This window comes from Aulonocara stuartgranti (genome assembly GCF_965226115.1).
Source record: "Aulonocara stuartgranti genome assembly, chromosome: 13".
NCBI classification, from domain to species: domain Eukaryota; kingdom Metazoa; phylum Chordata; class Actinopteri; order Cichliformes; family Cichlidae; genus Aulonocara; species Aulonocara stuartgranti.
Window position 1 is genome coordinate 6,477,230 of NC_138949.1, and position 24,813 is coordinate 6,502,042.

A 24,813-nucleotide genomic window follows, 5' to 3' on the forward strand; every position below is an offset into this window, starting at 1 on the left:
CTTACCTGTATTATAGTGCTTAGGCTGATTGCAAAGTGAACTAATTATCTAAAAAAGTTCTCACATGTGACAGTGTGCCAGACAGTTGGCAAATTAGTGTTAATGATAGCCATACATGTGTATACTTTTGCTAGGAGTGTGTTGGAAATTTGGTAATTGAGTGTTGTGCAGTGAATTGTGCCTACAGTTTTGCAAAGTGTGTGTTACAAAATTGCAAACTGAGTGCAAAGCAGTTTTTGTGCTTTTAGTTTTGCAAACTCAGTGAGTGGTTTTGCTATAAGTCTGAATAGTTTTAGAGATTGTGCTACAGGAATCACAGTTAGTGTTTAGGCATTCAGAAAAAACTGTAACATCGGCTGGTAGTGCAGACTCATGCAACCTACCGCCAACCCTTAAAACTCCATCCTGGACAAAAGGATCCAGCTTCGCAATGTGACTGCTCCTTTTAAGCTTGTCACCTTTTTGAAGACTTGCAATTTTTTCTGTGAAGCTTTGATTTTGACAAAACTTAACAATCTCAGTTTCTCCCTTTGCAACATCTGCAGTAGTAAGTGAAGATCCCTTAATACATGTTTTGAACTGCTGCATTTGACCTGCAACCTTTTCAGATTTCCTTTTGCTGCTTTCACAGCCACTTGCTTGTGACATGAGAAGCTTCCGATGCAACTTAACCTGCAAAGCAGCTGCTTGAACATAAGTATCCAGGAAACTGCCTTTTTTAGACGGTACCAGTCTGAATAGTGAGAGATCAGTTTGTTTACTGGATTTTCATGTAATTTTGTAACATCCACATCCTGTCAAAATGCCAAACTACCGCAGTGCAGTAATGCAGAGGGCAGAGAATCTGAAAAGAAAATTAATTAGAAACACAGAGTTTCACAAGGAGTATCAGAGCTTCATGTCTGACTTGCTGAATAAAGGCTATGCAGTTCAGGTACCAAACACAATACCCCTGAAAATGAGAGAGTTTGGTACATACCACACCATGGGGTGTACCACCCCCAGAAAAGAAAACTCTTGTGTAGTTTTTGACTGTGCAGCATCCTTTCAAGGGAAATCACTGAACGAAGAACTCTGACAAGGGCCAGACCTAACGAACACACTGATTGGAGTACTAACAAGGTTTAGGTGGGATCACATTGCCTTGATGTCAGACATAGAGGTGTCACCAGGTGCGAGTACCTCCAGAGGACAGGGATCTTTTGCGTTTTCTCTGGTGGCCAAATGGGAACTTGAATGAACCTCTGCAAGAATACTAAATGATGGTGCACTTGTTTGGGGCAACATCCTCCCCAAGCTGTGCAAACTATGCACTAAACAAAGCAGCAGAAGATGCTAAAGAAAAAATGCCACTAGCAGCAGTTAACGCTGTTCTGAACAATTTTTATGTAGATGATTGTCTTCTGTCAGTTTCAGATGAAACAGAGGCATGTACTATGGTCAGGGACCTGACTGCATTGTGTGAGAGTGGAGGATTTCACTTAACAAAGTGGATGAGCAACAGCAGAGTTGTCCTTGCTTCCATTCCTGAAAAGGAAAGAGCAAAAGAGATTAAAGATTTGGATTTGAGACATGATGCAGTTGTCAGCACATGAATCCTCAACAAGGCTACAGTGAGGCAGGGAAGTTGCTGTTTTGTCATTATGGAACTGAGAATTGCAACTGCCTACATGAACAGAGCATTTGATTGGCCACAAATCAAAACAGATGATGCAAAGGCTCTTCATAGCTATTCACTGTTTCTCACTGGTTGTAACAATGCAATGCAAGACATCAGTCAACTGCAAGAGATGGAGATCCCCACGAACCTCAGAGTTATTGTCTCTAAACTGCCATACAAAATGAGAGAAAAAGCCTCTGCTTTTGACATTCAAGAAACAAGTGGAAGGAGAGCAAAGTTCTCAGATCTGGTCAGATTCATAAACAGACAAGCAAAAATAGCTGCAGATCCTTTGTTTGGTGACATTAAGGATGCTGAAGATAAAGCAAAGTCGTTTGCAAATATGAGAATGACTAGATCATCCAGGCAAAGGGGAAGCACATTTGCTACAAGTGTAACACAAGCTGCAAATGAAAGGTCACCTGAAATTAATAAAAGTGCTTCTTGTCACACTAGCAATGCCTTCCAGAAACGATGCATATACTGTGAAAAACTGCATACACTGGCAGAATGTCAAAAGGTCAGAAACCAGCCTTACAAAGAAAGACTAGAGTTCCTTAAAGCAAAGGGTCTGTGCTTTGCATGTCTGACACAAGGTCATCTGAGTAAGGACTGTAAGAAAAGATCATTGTGTGAGTACTGCTCTAAGAGACATCCAAGTATGCTTCATTGGACAAGGGAGGAGGACAGTAAGGCAGACGATTGCATCCAGAGAAATGTCTCAGACATTCCCACAACAAGTGATGAAACACACAGTTCAGGCAGAATTTGTGGAGCCACAGGGGCCGGAAAAGGCATTCATGTGTTATCGATCGTTCCTGTGTCGGTTAAGTTAAAGAAAGCCAATAAGTTGATTGAGACTTATGCATTCATGGACAATGGGAGCCAAGCCACGTTTTGTTCAGAAAAGCTGATGAGACAACTGGGTGTAGAAGGTAAGAAGACAAAATTCATGCTTCGCACAATGGGACAAGAAAAGATGGTGACAAGTTATCACCTGTCAGGATTAGAAGTGTGTGGTTTAAATGAGAACACCTATATACAGTAGATCTTCCTGACATTTACACTCATGCAGACATTCCAGTGTCTAGAGAGAACATCCCTACACAGGATGACTTAAAAAGGTGGCCACACTATGCGCTTACCTGCTGCTCTCTGGCAGGTAGCTCCATGCCCTCCTGGGTTTCAAATGCACCTTAGAACACACATGCATCAACACTACAATGAGCGGGTGGAGGGAGGTTTGGAGTCTTCTCTCACCCCCGTTCTCTGCGGCCTGCTGGAGCGGGGGGCTAGGAGGAGGAGTTGGCCGTCCGACTGCGGTCTGGAGTGTGGGGCCTCCCTGCTGCTGCGGAGTCGGGGCGGTCTGCCTCTCCCCACCGCAGGGAAAAGGGTAACACCACCTGGGTCTGGGTGCAGTTCCCCCTTCCAGGGGCAAGGGTACCTAGACCCGGTTCGTAGAGTACGCTTGGGGAGTGTGATCGTGTGTACAGCGTCTCTTTATGTTTGTCTCCACGTTGGTTGAGTGTGGAGTAAGTGCATATGAGAGCATGAGGGTGGGAATGGATGTTTGTGTCTGTGTGTGCCTGTATGTCTGTGTCTATATGTCAGGTTGGGTATCAGACGCCACCTCTCTGGGGACATCTCAGGCCCTCCAAGGTTTGGAGGCCTATCTCCACCCACCACCACTTCCCCTGCCAGTGGCGGACTCCCTCAGGTGTCGGTGCGTTGGTGGTTCTTTGTGTCTGGGGATGGGCGTCCAGGTACACACCGGCTCACTCCTTGGTGGCCGCTTATCGGGGCCTGGAGCCTGGGGCTCGCTCGGGCCACTTCGGAGGTGGGGTGCCCCCGGCTTCTCGGCCTGGGGCTCGGTCACTCAGGCACAGCTGGCTGCCGGCGGAGCTCACGGGCGCGTCAATGCAACCCCCCCCCCTGGCTTCTGCTCCGCGGCTGCTGAGTGAGCCCTCATCTGGGACTCTCCTCAGCTCTTTCTGGGACAGTGGCGCGGCTGCCCCTCTGTTGGTCTTCCTTGGTCTCTTGTGTTCTGAGGGCCTCTGGATGTCTGGAGTTTTGATCTCCTCCATACCTGCTTCATGCCCTGGAGGACGGGGCTGTGGCGTCTGATACCCAACCTGACATATAGACACAGACATACAGGCACACACATATACAAACATCCATTCCCACCCTCATGCTCTCATATGCACTTACTCCACACTCAACCAACGTGGAGACAAACATAAAGAGACGCTGTACACACGATCACACTCCCCAAGCGTACTCTACGAACCGGGTCTAGGTACCCTTGCCCCTGGAAGGGGGAACTGCACCCAGACCCAGGTGGTGTTACCCTTTTCCCTGCGGTGGGGAGAGGCAGACCGCCCCGACTCCGCAGCAGCAGGGAGGCCCCACACTCCAGACCGCAGTCGGACGGCCAACTCCTCCTCCTAGCCCCCCGCTCCAGCAGGCCGCAGAGAACGGGGGTGAGAGAAGACTCCAAACCTCCCTCCACCCGCTCATTGTAGTGTTGATGCATGTGTGTTCTAAGGTGCATTTGAAACCCAGGAGGGCATGGAGCTACCTGCCAGAGAGCAGCAGGTAAGCGCATAGTGTGGCCACCTTTTTAAGTCATCCTGTGTAGGGATGTTCTCTCTAGACACTGGAATGTCTGCATGAGTGTAAATGTCAGGAAGATCTACTGTATATAGGTGTTCTCATTTAAACCACACACTTCTAATCCTGACAGGTGATAACTTGTCACCATCTTTTCTTGTCCCATTGTGCGAAGCATGAATTTTGTCTTCTTACCTTCTACACCCAGTTGTCTCATCAGCTTTTCTGAACAAAACGTGGCTTGGCTCCCATTGTCCATGAATGCATAAGTCTCAATCAACTTATTGGCTTTCTTTAACTTAACCGACACAGGAACGATCGATAACACATGAATGCCTTTTCCGGCCCCTGTGGCTCCACAAATTCTGCCTGAACTGTGTGTTTCATCACTTGTTGTGGGAATGTCTGAGACATTTCTCTGGATGCAATCGTCTGCCTTACTGTCCTCCTCCCTTGTCCAATGAAGCATACTTGGATGTCTCTTAGAGCAGTACTCACACAATGATCTTTTCTTACAGTCCTTACTCAGATGACCTTGTGTCAGACATGCAAAGCACAGACCCTTTGCTTTAAGGAACTCTAGTCTTTCTTTGTAAGGCTGGTTTCTGACCTTTTGACATTCTGCCAGTGTATGCAGTTTTTCACAGTATATGCATCGTTTCTGGAAGGCATTGCTAGTGTGACAAGAAGCACTTTTATTAATTTCAGGTGACCTTTCATTTGCAGCTTGTGTTACACTTGTAGCAAATGTGCTTCCCCTTTGCCTGGATGATCTAGTCATTCTCATATTTGCAAACGACTTTGCTTTATCTTCAGCATCCTTAATGTCACCAAACAAAGGATCTGCAGCTATTTTTGCTTGTCTGTTTATGAATCTGACCAGATCTGAGAACTTTGCTCTCCTTCCACTTGTTTCTTGAATGTCAAAAGCAGAGGCTTTTTCTCTCATTTTGTATGGCAGTTTAGAGACAATAACTCTGAGGTTCGTGGGGATCTCCATCTCTTGCAGTTGACTGATGTCTTGCATTGCATTGTTACAACCAGTGAGAAACAGTGAATAGCTATGAAGAGCCTTTGCATCATCTGTTTTGATTTGTGGCCAATCAAATGCTCTGTTCATGTAGGCAGTTGCAATTCTCAGTTCCATAATGACAAAACAGCAACTTCCCTGCCTCACTGTAGCCTTGTTGAGGATTCATGTGCTGACAACTTCTTACCAAATCTCTGGGTTCACCTCTGGTGAACTGTTCAAGGTAATATAACCTGTCACTGTCAGTTTTGTCATGAATTGTATGGTCAAAGGCTCTTATAAATGGTATGAACTCAAGTGGATCACCACTAAAGATGGGAATGTCTCTTTGAGGCAAATGTGACAGTCTATGTTGTTTGACTAACATCTCAGTGATATCATTTTGTTTCAACATGACTTCACATAGATTCATTGGAATAACACTGGCATCAGTTTGGTGCAAGTCATCATGTTCACCTTGTACCTTTGGCTCTTGGAAGCTGAACTGCTTAACAGCTGATTCACACTGTTCCACATCATTTTTAAAGCTCTCATATTCACAGTCCTCTAACACTTTTATTTTGGCTGTAGAAGCAGCAATAGCTGTCTCGATCTCAAGCTGTTCTCTTCTTGACTTTAACTTACATTCTTCAATGTCCAAGGCTTGTCTCTGTTTCAAGGATGCGGCTCGTGCGAGCAGAGCAGCGCGCTCTGCTTCTTCTTTCTGCCGTACAGATGATACTAAAGAAGCTCTGCACGACCTTGATGAGCAGCTACTGACTGAGCTTCTTCCAACGCTGGTATCTGATTTCTTTGCAGGTGGTCTAGCAGTCACTGACATGCTGTCATCTGGGCTCATGTCATCTTGATGCTGATGTCTTGTTACGATGATCCATTTCTCAACTTCAGTCATAAACGCACTGAACTGCTCCTTTTTTGGATTGAACCAGAGCATCTGGTCCACATTCCTTTCATCTTCTGGCAACAGCGACAGTACATAGTCGTTTGCAATTGTTCAATTTTAGCACGACTTGTAGCTTGGCAGCATATCATAGTCCAAAACTTTATCCATGAAAGCTTATTTCTTCTTTTCTTAGATTCTTCATGCATACAGCTCTGTGCACTTAACTGACTTGCTGTATCGAACTTTGTACGATCTCATAGCGATGCACTCGTCTCGCTCGGGAGCATGATGGTTTTACTTAATGTAATGGCTATCTTTGCTTCTTCTTGGAGTTCTCTATTTCTCTTATATCTAAAGTATGAGTCTGGATGGACAAGAGGCTGTTTTACGCGTCGGTTTGTGCAACAACGACGGTAAAACCATCGTGTCGCTCCGCCATCCAATCGTTCAGTCTGACGTCACTAGCCGTGTCTGGGCCTAAACTCTGCTGCAGGTCCATATATCAAATGATCACTGTGGCATTACTGAGAGTTGAAAAACTGTCTAAAGTCTTTCATCTTTAATAAAATGATCAGTGTTCTGCTCTACCAGGTGTAACAACTGAGTTTAACATCCATGCATCCATGAAAACGGAATTTATGACATTTAACGGAGTTAGAAGTTAGCAGGAAGTTAGCTCGCTAGCTTCCATCTAAATACAATATAGCATGTCCTGACTGCGGCGGTTTGGAAACAAATTAAAATGTACAGCTTTCTTATCACTGCCAACATAAATGAAGACAAAAAACTAAACAGCAGTGACGTTTGTAGGGTTACTGAAGTTTGGCTAGCTGGTATATAATGATGTGCTACATGACCGCTAGCGACACAGCTATGTTAGCATAATATAAACAAGCTAACTTTTTTCCCACTCGATAAAAGTTAACGTGAGGGTTCTCAGTTCTCAGTAAACATGTTAACAACACAAAAGCCATATTACAGTTTTTGCCCGTTGCTTGAACACTATAAACCCATGCTTAGACTAAAGTAACACAACGTGAAGCTGTTGTTACCATACCTCAAACACATGTACCCCTACCTTAAACAAAAGCGCTGCTTTGCACCCCAGTACCAATTATGCAACACACCTACTCCCTCATGCAACACACATGGTCCTGCATGCTACACTCTATTTCATACATAAGACACTTCGCTCACAAAATGAAATCTCAGGGTGCCATTCGGAAAACACATGTATCCAAAATACAAAACACATCGGGTAATTGCAACCACTCAAATACACACCTGAAGGCACCTACTTGCAAAACCGAACACCAATTAGCCAACTACAAAAAGCCCTCAGCGTAGCCATTCCAAGAACTTTGCAAGCATGGATGGAGGGAGAGCAAGAGGATATTTACCCCGGTGCCTAGCGGGAGAGGACATTGCTTGCGATGTTGATGAGGTCCTGTGGCCAGACCCCAACAGACGGCGGGATCCATGAGCCCACTTATGCACAATTGTCATGGTTTTTTGTGTTTACAGTATAGTGTTTTTTCTATTGCAGTACTATTGTGTTGTTGTTGTTTTATTTGCTGTACCTGTATTCATGGTACTGCAATGTACAGTATTGAGTAGGTCTATTTGCGTTTATGGTTGTTTGGAAATGTGTCTCCTGTAAATGTGCCTTCTGAATAAACAATGGGAATCAAGGACTGCAGTGTTTTATGTACAGCAGACTAGTGTGTTCCCCCTGATCTGTGAGTGTTTGCATATGGTGCAGGTATGTGTCATTTTGTCAACAGAGTTACATTTTGACAAAGGAATGTTAGGTTTTGACAGCAGAGTTTAGGTTTTGGGAGTAGAGTTCCAATTTGGCACAGATGTGAATAGTATATTTCCCAGTGTTGTGTCATGTGTACTTGTGTGTACAGTTTTGGCACAGCGAGCGGGGTTTTGCAAAATGTGTTCAAGCAGTGGGCAAAAACTGTAAATGCAGACTACTTTAGGCCCGGAAGTAGGATTCAGCAGTAAGTCACTGTAAGTCTTTCTGGTATTCACAGACGCGGACTAAAGCTTTCTTGGCTGCTGCCTCAAAGCACACTGTGCGCTGTCTATCTTGCGTGCTGCACAATATCGTTTATTATTTAGTAAATATTGATATCTATGACTAGCTAGTTTATTGTGATGGTGCTTTGTTTTCTCTATTATTATGTTGCTCTTTGTTGTTTGCTGTCTCCTCTGTTTGTTTTTTTTGTTTGTTTTTTTTTTTCTCCATACAGGTGACCCAGGAGTTCTTTTTTTTTCTCTCTCTCTTCCCCCCCCTTCTCACCGTCTCTTCTCCCCTTTGGTTTTCTTTCTTTCTCTCCCCCTCTTTCTCTCATTCATTCCCCCTGTCCTATTTATTAAAAAAAAAAAAAAAAAAAAAAAAAAAAATGACAAAGGATGAACTGAAGCTCTGCCATCACGTAATGTCGCATACTGCTGTTTCTGATGTCATTTAAAAAAAAAAAAAAAAAAAAAAAGAATAGTATATTTCCCAGTGTTGTGTCATGTGTACTTGTGTGTACAGTTTTGGCACAGCGAGCGGGGTTTTGCAAAATGTGTTCAAGCAGTGGGCAAAAACTGTAAATGCAGACTACTGTAGGCCCGGAAGTAGGATTCAGCAGTAAGTCACTGTAAGTCACCACTTACAGTTTTTTCTGTATGCTTAAGCACATTTTTTGTAACTATTGGCTAATTTTGCAAAACTCTTCACACAAATAAGAAAACCTGTCACCCAATAATCAAAACATTGTAGTTCTCTTTCAAAAGCAAACACAGCTAGATTAACTCTTCACACCTTCGTAAAAATGGTGTTTCCGTATCAAACAGTACACACAAGCCATCATCTACTAAGCACACAATGCGCCAACTGCACACTGATGGTATGAATACAAAACACATCTGGCTTTTGCTTCCTCTGTGCACAAGGTAGGCTATGTCAGTTTGAGCTCATACTTCTGTCATAGATCCATAAGCATAGAGGGATCCAAACTTCAAGTACTGGTGTTTATTCAAACACATCAAAACAAACACAAGTGTTTATTTCCAAGTATAGGATCATTTGCAATCGCCATATTGACTATATGGGTCTCCACTAGATGGTGCTGTCTCAATACAGAGTAACAGAAGAGGACGGAGCCAGCTTCTGTAGAGCTTCTCGAACTGTGACCTTTTTTTTTCTTTTGCTTTCTGCCTGAAGACAGAAAATATCCAGATATAGGGAATTTACAGTGTCTGAGTAACAGGATGTTAGAGTGGAGACTTGTTATTTTGATACTTAGTATCCACATAGACTGTTTCACGGGCAAGATGTGTCGAACATCTTAAAAGAACAGTGCCAAAGTGCTTTTCTAAATCTTATGACCACATAAACAGAATGAAAAAAAATATACATAACGTTAAGGAAAATATAGTAATTGAATTCCCATCTATGTTGGTACAAGTGAACTAAAAGAACTTAGAATAAGTCAAACATATAAGCCACATACAGCCCGTTTTGATCCCAAGTCCCCTTCCTGTGTCACAAGTCAAATGTTGAATCGCTCTAATGTTTTTACATAAGAAACAAAAGTACAATTTTAACAGTAAGTTGCTTTGTGTGTAAATGTGAAAATAGTGCCCTAAAGTGGGGCTCTTGAAAAGGGAAACACAAAAAGAAATGAGAGCAGAGACATTACATTAGAAGACCTCCTACACGGGCTTCTTAGCTTATTCCTAGTGTGGTCATATTTTGGAAAAAATAATTAAGATTGCATTGAGCTTTCTGGGGAGGCTGAGATGGACATTTCAGGCACTGCTCTTTATCCAGATAAAAGTAAAAGGTTCTTACAGTTTTTTCTGAATGCTTAAACCCTAACTGTGATTCTTATAGCACAATTTCTAAAACTATTAATACTTATAGCAAAACCACTCACTGAGTTTGAAAAACTAAAAGCACAAAAACTGCTTTGCACTCAGTTTGCCATTTTGTAATACACACTTTGCAAACCTGTAGTTACAATCCACTGCACAGCACTCTTTTTGCAGAACTGTAAACACAACTCACTGCTTTACACTCAATTTCCAAATGATCAATGCACTCCTAGCAAAACTATACACATTTAAAGCCATTATTTACACTATTTTGCCAACTGTCTGGCACACTGTCACATGTGAAAACTTTTTTAGATAATTAGTTCACTTTGCAATCAGCCTAAGCACTATAATACAGGTAAGCTGTGTGTGCGGAGTACAATGGAGGGAGCAGAAAGAGTGAGAAGTAGAGGAGGCCGAGGAAGAGGACGTGGAGGTGAAGAAGTAGGATGAAGAGGACGACAAGGACAAGGAGGAGCAAGAGGAGGACGAGGAGGGGGGAGAGGAAGGGTAAGAAGAGTAAGAAATAGAATTGCTGATGACATCAGAGCTACAATAGTGGACCATGTAATCAACCGTGGAATGACCCTGAGGGAAACTGGCCAACGGGTTCAGCCTAACTCGAGCCGCTACACTGTAGCAAGCATCATAAGGACATTTTGAGAATCGGTTAGTACAGTCACTTTGCACTAAGATTTGTAGCACTGCCATATACCAATGAGAAACACAATACCATAGATGTAAAAATACTGAAATTGTGACCAGATGCTGGGGCAGAGGAAGCATGTTCACTGCAGACCAAGAAACCCATATAGTCAATATGGCGATTGCAAATAATCCTATACTTAGAAATAAACACTTGTGTTTGTTTTGATGTGTGTAAATAAACACCAGTACTTGAAGTTTGGATCCCTCCATGTTTACAGACCTATGACAAAAGTACGAGCTCAAACTGACATAGCCTACTTTGTGCACAGAGAAAGCAAAAGCCAGATGTGTTTTTTATTCATACCATCAGTGTTTAGTTGGTGCATTGTGTGCTTATTAATATGATGGCTTGTGTTAACTGTTGGATACGAAAATACCATTTTTACAAAGGTGTGGAGAGTTAAGCAAGGGTTATTCTCTTTTACAAGAAAACTACAATGTTTTGCTGATTGGGTGAAGGGTTTTCTTATTTGTGTGTAGAGTTTTGCAAAAATAGCCAATAGTTACAAAAAATGTGCTTAAGCCATCAGGAAAAACTGTAATGTATAGATACAGTAGGTAGAGTCCATTCAGTCCAGTGACCAGCAGGAGGTGCCACCTCTGGCTGCAGAAGGTAACTAGGAAAATTACCACCAGGCACCTTTGATTCATGACCTCAGTAAACTCTTTTCTGATTAATTTTATTACAAGAATAATTTATGTTTCTTATTGTTTAATAAAAAACAAAAACAAAAACAGACCTGCCCAGTGTATATCATATACAGTTCACTGTATGGCCTCCTTTCTCCCATATGGCAAACAGTATCAACAACATCACTACATCCTGGAGCGCACAATCACTATTCTCAGTCACAGGGGGCTTGTTTCTGTGTATGTATGAATTGTTCTGTTGTATTGCATTATTTTTTTATACATTTCTTTCACATGTTTACATGTGGTGTATACAGCTGAAAAAGAAGCTATGAAAATCAATATGCGCTACTGTTTAATGGAAAAAGAGAATGTGTTTTTGAAGAATCCACAGGTAAAGTCCTGAACTGTTTATCCAAGTTTGGGTGATGGGTACATCCTCAACAGGTCATCAGCTGATCACACTGCTAACAAGTTTGGTTACTGCTGCTGTGGAGACTGTTTAGCTGTCTTTAGGAAAGGTATCTATTTCTCAGATATAACCAGGGAAAGAGCAGCCATGGGAAAGTTGGGGAGAGTGCTGTTAAAGATATTTAAAGATACCCAAATGGCTGCAGAGCATCTTGTTTCTACACCTTTCAGATGATCAGTGATCACCTGTGTGTCAATCCCAGGGAGCACTCTACACATCACATCATCGCTGCTCTCTGGCTGCTTCTAAGAGATCAGTGAAACCCGATCATTACCACTGTGCTTGTCTCTCTGCTGCTATGTTTGTATTTTCATGTATATGAAACTTACATTTGCTTAGTAAACAGGACCACCCCTGACGTGGTTTCCTTGATGAAAATTGTGTGTTCTGCGTTTAGATCAGCACCTCTTTTGAGATTGAACTGACTCTCCAGTTGAAAGATAATGATCTACTGTCTAGAAGAATTGACACTAATGAGTCTTTCCATTCTGTCGCTGCTGCTCAGATCGTGATTACTAATGCAGAGGCTTTTTCCAGTAAAGGCAGTAAATGCCTTTACCCCTGTCAGTTGCGTGTTTCCTACCTTATTTGCCCATGAGACGTGTTGGAGTGCACTGATGTCTGTTCTCCAGCTTTGGCTTTTTCATATTTATGGCCATTTTATAAATCTAAAGAAGTGCTTAAGAGGTCACTTTGAGTCTGACCTTTCATCTTCGACCGTCAAATTCTAATCAGTTCAGTTTTAAGTCGAGTGAAGCTTTGTGATATTATGTTCATATGATAGACAGCTGGTTGGAGTAACACAAGGATGGACGTTTTACCTGAAAACCTAGTGGCCATAACTGTGCAAAGTGTTTTATGGATTATCCTGATGGTCAATAGGGAAATGGTAACAATAAACCGGATAAAAGGACTCTTACCACACATAACTAAACCAATGTAGAGAACAGTAGCTTTTACAACATTAAATAGTACTGGTGGTGTTAAAGTTAACAAATTTGCCATTCTCTTCTTTTACCTCCTAGCTATATAAATTTGGTTCCTACTCACAAAAGAAAAACTATACAGAGAAAAACCTCTTCTTTTGTAGCTATAGTTTAGCTATCACCTGGAACATTAGCATGCTGGCAATTGCTAATTAAAGCTCAGTCTTGCAAAAATGCTACATGAAATGTTTTCATGTAGCATGAAAAGTTTTTATTTGGGAGTTAGACAATCAAGTCCCTCCAGTTCCTTTAATGTCTCAAAATGCCTGAACAACTAAGAGAGAATCATATTTAAAATCCTCACATACAAGCTCTTGAATAATCAGGCCCCATCTTTTCATAAAGACCTCCTAGTACCATATCACGCCTCCCTCAGAGACTGTTGGTTTAGTAGAAGCAGGGTGTTCAGCTTTCAGGCCCCTCTTCTGTGGAACCAGCTTCTAGTTTGGATTTGGGAGCTCCACTTTAAAGATTAGGCTTAGGACTTCCCATGATGCACTGAGCATTTCATCTTCACTCACCTGCATTTAGCTCCCCAACTGGGTCTAGACTGGGTCTAGAGAGTATTTTAAATTCAGGGAATTTAAAATAGAAAGTAGCTCGTCCACAGAAGGACTGGTAGCTCCCCTTACGATAAGGGTTCAGATCGCGCGAACAGGTGTGAAATGTGTGTGTTTAGTTAGTTTGTTTGCTTGTTTTAATCAATTTTAAATCATGCTTTTATTTGTTTTTGTTTCTAATGTCTCTGTAAAGCACTTTGAATCACCTTGTTGTTGAATTGTGCTATACAAATAAATTTGCCTTGCCTTGCCTTGCCTTAGTTGTTATTAGCCACAGTTTACCCTTTTGTTCTTTCTCTCTCCCCAGAGTTTTCTCTGTATTATTTTAGGGTCTTTTTGTTACTACATGGAGTACCTTGAGTTTGACATGTGTTAAGTTATAGTGCATGAGCCCGTGCTGACACAAGTAGAGCATACTCTGGATATAAAGTTCCTCATTTGATCTTGGGCACATAAGGTTTTTTGACTGAACACTGTTGTTTGGTCTCCAAGCTGACATGATAGTTGGGTCCTCTGACACAAAAGTTGTCTGTTCTGAGAGCAAATTTGAGAAAATGCACACTGGCCAGAGGTCAGATGACATCACCTTGAAGGGGACAGTGGTTTTATGGACAGAGCTGCAGGACTTTTTGAGTCTGCTTTGTGCTTTTCAGTCTTGACCACTGGATAGCCTGACTGAGACCGTTAGATCATTAGCATCGCTAAAACAGATCAACATGTTGAACTTGCATTTAAATACAGTTCTCAATCAATGTTTGCATAATTATGAAATTATGTTTTTATAATACAGTGACCTGCTGTAAACTTTCAGCTGATATCGTCTGTTGGTCACACATCCAAACGCTGCTGTGAGTGTCAGCTTTCTTACCTATCACCCACATCCTCATGTGCTTTGAGTATAAACACTTGCCCTTCTACCCTTAGCTGTGTAACCCACTTTCAGCAGGTTCTACTAGTAGGTTTGTGCACTAGCTTGTAGCCAAAACAATGTAGCAGTGAGGGCAGTGGAAAAAGCAAACAGCTAAAATGTATACTGTTATTTCAGGTTAAAACTGCTGCTGTTCCAAGGGAATTTCACCAGTGTGAGGTTAAATGAAATCTACAAAGTCTAGGTTTTCCTTTTTATTGTTTTTGTATTTATAAAATTCCCTCATCTGGAGATTTCCCTCACTATGGGTCAGCTCCTGTTTTAAAAATCAAAGTGCTGCACATATAAAAGGGACTTGACTGGATGTGTAGTACATTCAGAGGTTAATCTTTCGAGGTGAGCATATTTGGGTCGGCTCTCTCTCCTTCAAGGGGCCAGTTCAGGGTTAGGATCTGGGCTTGCCTGGGGTTGCCCAGACAGCACACAGCACTTGGACAAAGGCTGTCCAGCCCTGAACTCTCAAAGTGGGCCATGGCAAAGCCAAAACGGCCTTTATTTGCTTTTAATAGTTAGTTTATTCAGAACTACTTCATGAAAAACACCATGTGGTATTCAGTGAAACCTGTTGGAATCCAGGTACTCCTCCTGCTATCGCCTTCACAGCTCTTTGATGCTTAAATCGTTGTTACGTAACCAGCACTGGCTGGGTGGGCTAATCTCATAAAAAGTAGCTGTATGATGACGGTTTAGGGGGAAAAAAGATCACTAGTTACATTTACACAAATACTTAACATAAGTAGGTACTTTACATGAATGGTACACCAATCTTTTACAAACAGCCTATGGGCAGAAATGCTGATAGAAATCGAATGCCACTGTCGCCTTTTGTTAAATCGTTATAGAGGCAGAATAATCTCAGGCAGAATAAAGGTGGATTGCGCCAGTGAAGACTGGTTGATGCCTATCTAAATACAGTACAAGGATTACTGTAAAGTGTTTGCAAGCACAGCTCCAGCTAGGATGAGTGTGTCTGTCTGATGCATGATGTCAATTGAATTTGGTTTAACACTCTGATGTTACAGTCATCACAGGTGACAAGCAGAGATGGGCAGTAACGCGTTACTGTAATCTGATTACTTTTTTCAAGTAACGAATAAAGTAAGGGATTACTATTGCAAAAACGGTAATTAGATTACCTTTACTTTCCCGTAGGAACGCTGCATTACTGCGTTACTAAAACTGTGATTTTTTTGCGAAAATGTCTCATGTAAGCGAGTGCGCTGTTGGTGACAACAGCTGTGTGCAGATCAACAATGGATCACATATCGAGTGCGGGAGAGAGTATGAGCGTGCAGCATTTAAAGCGTGGAAGTACTGACCTTACTTTGAGTTTGATTCCATAAAAAGTGACAAAAACATTAGGGTTGTGCGTGGGAAGAAAACTTTTTTTACAGCAAAAGAAACCCCTAAACAAGCACCGAGTGCGCAACGACGTAATGGGAAATTCATAGAGAAACTCGCGGATTCTTCCACTGACCGCTGCGGCACACCTGCACCAGGGTAAACCTCCGCCTAACCCACTCCTGCTTTACAGGTGAAAATAGAGCAACAGGACCGCTAGTCTTTGACTTTATTTATTTTCTGCTGTGTTTTACTTGCATCTATTTGAAAGACTGAGTGTAAACACAAAAAATATTTTATTTTATGTGCTGGAATGTGCAGAAAATAGTTTTTAAATGTTAAACAAATTTATTAAAGTCAGAGAATGTTGCATATAATTAAATTTTTGCTTGATGCATAAAGTTAAAAGGTTAAAACTGATAAAACAAGTTAAAAAAAGAGACTTTTCCATTTGATTACATTTTGTATGATGGATTATGCAGAAAAAGTAGAATTGGGCTGAAAGATTTATCGCTTTATCACCTATTCAGGTTGTAAATCGTGTTTTTAAAAAGTAACTAAGTAACTAAGTAACTAAGTAATTAATTACTTTTGAAAATAAGTAATCAGTAAAGTAATGGGATTACTTTTTTGGGGAAGTAATCAGTAATTAGTTACTGATTACTTTTTTCAAGTAACTTGACCAACACTGGTGACAAGTAATCCTACGCCAATCGTATATTTTAAAGAAAAGCAAAACAGACTTAATTGATTTTTTTTTTTCAGTTGAATCACACAGAATGGTGATTTTCTTTGTTTCCTGATTGCAAATCTGGGAATGATAATTAAATCAAAATAAAATTCTGATTAAAAAAACATATCCTGGTTGCCTAGGATTAGTTATGGTTATGGTTAGAGTTCTCGGTCAGCTTAAGTGACATATTAGGCCACAGAAGGTTGACGTAAAATATAAGCATTGGATGAATTGTATTTAAATACAAATTAAATACATTTACATGCATCTATGCATTTTTATCTATACAAGATAAAGAGGAGATACAATTATGTATTCAAATTTAAAAGGTTAAGTGCACACGTTTTTCTTACAATATTTGTTTAATTAAAGTATTAAGTCCTGGTAGCCTATTTGCTACAACAACAGTAATAGTAAGCTAACAAGGGAAGTCCATATCAGACATTGCATAAAATGATGTGAGTTTGTGTTTAGGTACAGCTATAGTTAGGCTGTTATATTTTCTATACATGTTCTCAGGATACATAATCCTTCACTTCAGAATTATATGTGGTGATCAGACCTCAGGTCAAATATTCTTTCTGTCCTTGAATCCAACGAGCACCTGCTTTTTGATACCTGCGCATTACTCCTCAGCCAACATACTGGAATCTGTTAGCTCTTTTGAGGCTACGAACTGTAATACGTTTTCTAATTTATAGCCTTTAAAGAACATGAATACTATTAGATTATTATGACATGAAAATTTGTCAGGGTTTGACTATGTCCTTCTGTTACATGTGATCAACTGAGGCTTCTTGTGAGAATAATAAAACTGCAAACCCCTTTACATAACCAGCAGTACAAGTTGGAGAACATCTGCACATAAAAGGAGACACACTATTGAAACATTTTGAGCTGAGTCGTGCGGAAGGAAAGAAAATCAGCGTACAGCTGACCTGCCAACAGTCTGCAGCCGGAGGTCGATGCGGGCTCTGCAAGGTTAGATCTTTCCTCAGTGATCACCTGATTAACCTGTAGTTGTGTTCACGTATTCAGTCAATTCTTTAAAACGGCCTCATTAAAAACGTGATAAATAAAAGTTTTATTAGAAGATCAGGACAAACAACGTGTGTGTGAGTGCGTGCGTGCGTGCGTGTGTGTGTGTGGCTGTCCTACGGCCTGCCTGCTTTTGGCCAGTCTTGAAAAACAACAAATTGAACGTAGTTAACAAGGTTATACCGGAAATAATGTAAATACTTTCAAAACAAAAGCATTAATTTTACTGTTAAATGCATCAAATTCTATTCAAATAAATACTTGGTAAATATTCTGTTTTCTTAACAATGTTTAAGTAGTTATAGGAATAATGTTCGCAAACTTTTACTTAAAAAATGCGGTATTTTTAAGCGGAAAAATATGACCGAAAAACGCATCGTTTTTGAAGCAAACTTGACAGCGGTCAGCATAAAGGGGCGGGGCTCCGTCCAACGTTCTTCCTACAAAAACCTAGAGTTGACAGAGTGCAGGCTGAGAGGAGAGCAGGTTCGGCGGAATAATTTTAAGAAGAACTTTATCCCTGCTCCACCATAGACTCCCGGGACAAGTGAGCGGCACTCATGGAAGACTTCGTGTATTTTCTGACCCTCACTCGACCTCTTAACTGTTTTAAAAGAATGCTAGTCGGTGTTATCCCGAAATACAAAGAGCAGCAGAGCTGGCCCTCTGCCTGCCGCAGCTGTCCGCGGAGGACGTTAACACGGTGAGTTTAACTTACCTCTGCACTCATTCCGTCCTCTAACTTCTTATGGTGCCAAACCGCCTTCAAAAAAACAACGACCTTTGAGATACCGGAACTCTCAGCACGTTTCCATACACCGGAGAGTAGTCATTTAGCTATTCACGTCATTATAACATCCAGTTCTTTAGGTCGGCTCAGCTGTAACATCAAAAGCGCAGCTAGTTGCGAACAAAAATAACTTTGAGAATCGGTTCCTCTGTTTTCTCACACCTTACATCCGCATAATGAGCCAATGAGCGGAGTCAAGCGACATGAGAACCAGAAAAAGATTTCACCGGAGAAGTTGTTACATATCTGCAGGCCGAATATGCAATAATTTCTGTTATAATCTGGCCTTGTTCTCATTGTGTACCCTGTATGTCCTTATAGACTGACACTAAAGTTTGTAGGGGGCAGGTTTTCGTGTGAGGTTTGTTGAAGCATCACTTGCCCATCAGTCATTACACAGTTGTTAAAGTTGTGCTTTTAGTAATGCTGCTGTTCTTTGGAATAAATCCCAGGGAGTAAACAGATTTATTTCTCAAGATGAATACAATTAAGAAAACCGCCTGTCTAGATCTGCATGTCATCTCCCTAACTGAATCTGTTTATGACAGGATGCATTGCCATTTCTGTTGGATTAAATTGTGCCTGCTGCTACTTAGAAGTAAGAATAATCAGATTACACAGAGTGGTTATATTCAAAGAAGAAAACAGGGTCTTCATTTTTACTAACTGGAATCGCAACTTCCATGGGCTATAGTGGTCTATAAATATCTCTTAGTTCTGAACCTTTTAAAGTTCAAGTAGGCTACTCCAGAAATACTATGAAGCAGTGTAATCAGGTCACACATTAATAGAACAAAGAGATGCAGAGGAGGACAAAGCACTGTAAACTCCATGCAGCAAAGGTTACAGGGCCCTTATGGGATGATGTATTATAAGTTGTTTTGTTTGTTTTTTCGCTCTAATGATCACCAACCAAGAGGTCACAGTTCAGTCGCACTGTCTCTGGTTTGACTCTTAAAAGTAATGTGTAATCTGTATCGGGTTGCGCGCTGTATGAAAGCGAAGCTCTGGGGCCGGCCCATTCACCCGGCTCTTTCCTCCCTTGGGATGGAGGTCAGTTTGGTTCCCAGACATGAGTGTGAGGAAGACAGAGGCACAGTGAGGAAGAAGTAAGTATTATTCCTACAGCACAGGAATGAGCACAAAAAGACGTCTCATTTTTCTGTTGTCACTGTCGCTACTTGGATACGATAGTCTGGTTTAGATGTCTGCTTATATACCACCATTCCTTTTTTTTTTTTTTGTTATTCTCTTTTTATTAAACAACCTATATAAACACAAATAATCCAAAATAAACATATAATCAAGAACAGACGTAAATAAAAAAAAAATAAAAATAAAAATAAGAAAAACAGACGGGTGTACCCTCTAGTGTGTATGTACTCGCACACACATATTCACTCACACACCCATATTCTTAAGCATACATACACATACCTACTTACATATGTGTTCACTTGTAGTCTCATACATACTAACATATACATATAAACACATAACGATTCAGAAATGTGGCATATATAGTTACAGAGATTCAAACAAGATCGGGTCTCCTTAACCGGATGTAGTGTTTCCATTTACCCCAAATTTCACTAAATATATCAAACTGGAGTCTTTTAATGAAGGTAATTCTTTCCATTTTAAACATCCCATGTACAGTCTCATGCCAATCACCCAGTGATGGAATTTTTGCACTAAGCCATTTCTTGGTAATAATTTTACGGGCAGCCAAACTCAGGATACCATACAACTGCTTAGACATTTTATCTACATTTACTGAGTATAAATATCCAAACAAAAGTTCGTCCCAATTAAAGGGAAGCTGCATACCAAAAATAATCTGCAACTCAGAGTGGATCAATACCCAAAAAATGTTGATCCTTGGGCAAGACCAGAACAGATGAAAATGTTTTACTCCTTGGGCCCCACAATTTCTCCAGCAATTAGAGTGATTGAAATAATGTTTACTTTGTGCAGGGGTAATAAAAAACCTACAGATACTCTTCCAACCGTAACATCTCCATGTATTAGAACTAGAAATTCTCCACTGAAAAGCGCACTGCTCATACCAAATGTTATCTGATATTGCTATATTTGTTTCATTTTCCCATTTTTTTTTGATGTAGGTAGTATTCCACTTCTTAACCTCTTGTATACCCTTGTACAATCTTGAAATCACCTTAAGGCCTGTGTCAGCCTGATAAGCCTTGACAAATATACTCAGAACAGGTAAAGAAAAAAGATCTGTTCTCTTAGGTATAAAATTATATAGATGATGCCTAATTTGTAAGAACCTAAAAAAGTCCGTTTTACTTAACTGGTATTGATCTTTTATTGATTGGAAGTCCCTAAGAATTCCCTTATCGTAAAACATACAATATGCCGTTAAACCTTGTCCAGACCATTTTTTATATCTTACGTCCAATTCATTAGGTAAAAAATCACTGTCAAAAGCGCACCATCTTAAAATCCTAACCTCTTCAATCCAATCATTCTTATTAAGAAATTGTAACCAGAGTTTTAAAGGTAGGTTAATCCATTGGTTTCCTTGATGAATTTGTTTTTTAATAAGTGTCACATCCCCTAGAATTGCCTGAATTGGAGAATCTTTTAAGGTCACTGTTTCTAGTTCTTTCCATCTCGCTTGATAATCTACATTACACCAACACACTAATGTCCTCAATTGAGCAGAAATATAATAGTCTTTCAAACATGGGAACCCCAACCCTCCTTTGTCTTTAGCCAACTGAATAGTTTGGTACTTAATCCGTGGTTTTTTCCCCTGCCATATAAACCTAGAGATTATTTTGTCCCATTCCCGAAATTGTTTGTCAGTTATTTCTACAGGGAGTGTTTGGAATAGGTAGAGCATCCTGGGCAAGATATTCATTTTAACTGTATCTATACGTGATTCAAAATTTAAAAATGGTAATAAATTCCATCTTTTAATATCCTCATTTATTTTATAACTTAAAGGATTAAAGTTTGCATTGTATATCTTAGACAGATCTTTAGTAATATTTACTCCAAGATACTTCATCTGCTCCGTTTCCCATTTCAAATTGGCTTTAGCCTTAATTTCATAATTGGGCTCATAGTTAAAAGTTAATATCTGAGTCTTCGATATATTTAGTTTATAACCTGATATTGAACTAAAGATCTCCAGAAGTGACAATAGCTTGGGGAAAGTAGTGTTTGGATTTGTCAAATAAATCAAAATATCGTCAGCAAACAAGGAAATCTTATGCTCTCGACCCCTAATCTTGACTCCAGTAATAGTATTGCTTTGTATTACACTTTGACTCAGGGCCTCTATGAAGAGAGCAAAGAGTGAGGGGCTTAGAGGACAACCCTGACGTGTCCCTCTCTGTAGGTTAAAAACATTTGAAAGCGCCCCGTTAACTTTGATTCTTGCCTTTGGTGATTTATATAATGCTTGTATAATCCTGATAAACGATTGATGGAATCCGAATTTATCCATGACTTTGTATAAAAATTCCCAATTAACCCGATCGAAGGCCTTTTCTGCATCTAAGCTCATAAGGACCATCTGAATTTTATTTTTCCTAACATAATCAATAACGTGTAGTGTTCGGCGAACATTATCTTGCGTTTGTCTCTGCTTAATAAAACCAGTCTGATCCAAACTAATTATCTGAACAAGAATATTTTCAATTCTTTTGGCAAGAATGTATGTAAATATCTTAAAGTCCTGGTTAAGAACACTAATGGGGCGGTAATTTCCACAGTCAAGCCTGTCCTTTCCTTCTTTAGCTATTATAGAGATAGAAGCCTCATTCCAAGATGGGGGAATTACTCCCGTCTTTAAAATATAGTTGAATGATGTTCTCATCAAAGGAATCAGTACCTCTTTCATTTCTTTATACCAGTCTGATGGGAATCCATCTGGGCCTGGGCATTTATTCGGTTTCAATTTTGTAATAGCTTTTTTAATTTCAAATTCAGATATGTCCTTGATTAGGGTTATATTCTGTTTTTCATTCAACTTTGGTAAGTCGAATGAATCTAAAAAAGATATCATACCTTTAATATCCACTCTAGGTTGTGTATATAGTTCTTTGTAGAATTTTAGGAAGGCTGACTGTATATCTTCAAGTTTATACACAATGTTATTTGTTTGAGGGTCCTTTATTTTATATATTGTATTTTCTAATTGTTGTTTTTTTAATTTATAAGCCAGTAATTTAGCAGATTTGCCTCCTACCTCATAGTATCTTTGTTTTAAAAAAACCATATTTTTTTGTATTTCACTTGAAAAAATTTCATCGATTTCGTTTTTCTTCTTTTGTATTTCTAATTGTAAGTTTGTAACTGCGCTTATTTTATGGGCATCTTCAAGAACCACCATTCCTTTTTGTGCAAAAAGTTTAACAGAAGAAAGCAGTTTGGTGTATTCACGTAAAAAGCTCACATAAATATTTGATAAATGTAAGAAAAATGTTGGTGTCATGGTGTCCCTTTTCTTAAAATGCCAGTACCATGTAACAGCAGAGCCAATAATCTACTAGGAGCACTGGGATGGTCAAAGGATCAGTTTGTTAACCAGTAAGCTAAATAGCCTGCTTTATCTTTACCAGTGCTTTACAGTAGTTTCCATGCTGTATGCTGTGTTCCTGCTATAGATTACACAGGAAGTGCTTTAGTTAGCTGAATGCACTCCACGTCCTTGTGTGCTCGCCTGGGTTTGTGTGTGCAAGTGTTTGTTTGTTAAGTGTGTGCAATCTGGGTTGTTTGTGTTTATCTAGGCCTCTCAGCTCTTTGTGTTTGAGGAGGGGTCTCCGGCCTTGCGGGGCTGACCTCAGGGTTACTATGGAGACCGCAGGAGCCACTTCCTGAATTCTCAGCCCATCCCGCAATACATTACAGAGCAGGGGACCCAAACTCGAAGTGAGGACTGGACTGGAAACGAGGGAGGAAGGAAAACCTAATTCTGTTTTAATGGGATTATTCTAAGAAATGGAAAGTAATGGTGCAGAACTAATATGGACCTGAGCTGAAACAAGCTGAATGCACTGCATGCTAACATTTGAAGACAAGTCTTAGCTTTAAAGTCTGCATGATCCTGCAGAGTCTCTGTAAAAGTGAAAATTAAGATGTCCAAATTAAATCAAATCAGATAATTAGGTAATCCCATAAACTTGGCATCAGACTGCTTTCAGTACCAAAAACAGTTATTAGTCTATAAGCTGGCCTATCAGAAGAAAGCAGGCTAAGAGGGAAGTAGCTAAAACTATTGGGGATAAACTGAAGTTGTATATTAAGGGTCAATTTAAGATTTTTTTTTTCCAGCTGTTTCATGCTTAGCTACTGTAGTTGAGTCCAAGAATACCTGTATGAACATAGCTACCGTTACATCATCCAGGGATTTCTAAAGTCCTGTTTTAAAGCCTTGAATTGACCTTTTCTGCCATTGCTTTCGTGGTCGTAGACAACCGGATGTGACAAGGAGGGGTGTGCCTGACTGGGAAACCACACGCTTATTGGTTAATGACTTGTGGTTGCACACTTTTTAGCCAATAAACATGCGGTTTGAATACTATAGATGGACCTTCATTTTGTAACATGGTGTAGCCAAGGTTTTTTAGCACTAACTAACTAAATAATCAACTTGCTCTAAATATTTAGCTTAGTGCTTTTCCAAATTCTTCATTCCGTATTTAGTGGTGAATTGAACAAAATTCCATTGTGGTGACTGTTAAGTTCCGTATGGGAACCTTACGTTGAATGTGGCGCATGATAGAAATGCAAACGGAGAGTGTAACACTACATTCACAAAGGGACATAATATATATAAAGATCAAAAGAAATTGGGATTTATATTAAATCTTTTTTTTTTTTTAAAGCATTTAGATGTTAATTATCGCTGCAAGTCTGATGATGTTTGTACAAAGTTTCATTCAGATTATCCCACCTATTGCAGAGAAGATGGGTTCATACAGATACACATGTAACTATGGTCATCATAGTAAAGAAGAAGATTAATATCATATGTCTGGTTTTTATTAGGTTACAATTTATAGGGGAGAAAGTCAGCCATAAACAGCACTAGATAGAGAAAAGAATACTTTCTGCTGGCATTTTGGAGTCACTGAAGAGGGCTGGTTAAAGAAATGGTTTATTATTAGCTTGCAAAGCTGAGCTCAGCTTAATTTCAGTTCAGTAATTAATGCACAGACCTGAGAAGTACAAGTAAATAATCTTCTCTCACTTTTGGGAATAAACGAATAAGTATTTCCAAAACTGCTGGATCATTTAAAACTGTAACAGTAAGTATTTATATTTACAACTGCTAGCATGTTGGTGTTGGTGTATTTTAGCAATGTAGACCAAAAAGTGTGTGAAACACCAGGGCATATTATTACCAACTTTTCCAACTAAAGGTTCCTGAGAGTCTCTTTTGCTTTGCAGCCAAGGGTGTTGAGAAACATTAACTCCTCATTTTGGTCCTCTAGGAGTCAGCGATGTTAATAATCAGAGGTTCTGGTTTCACGGGCCACCAGCTCTGTTAGTATTCACAACCCTGATCGGAATATCCACCGGTCCG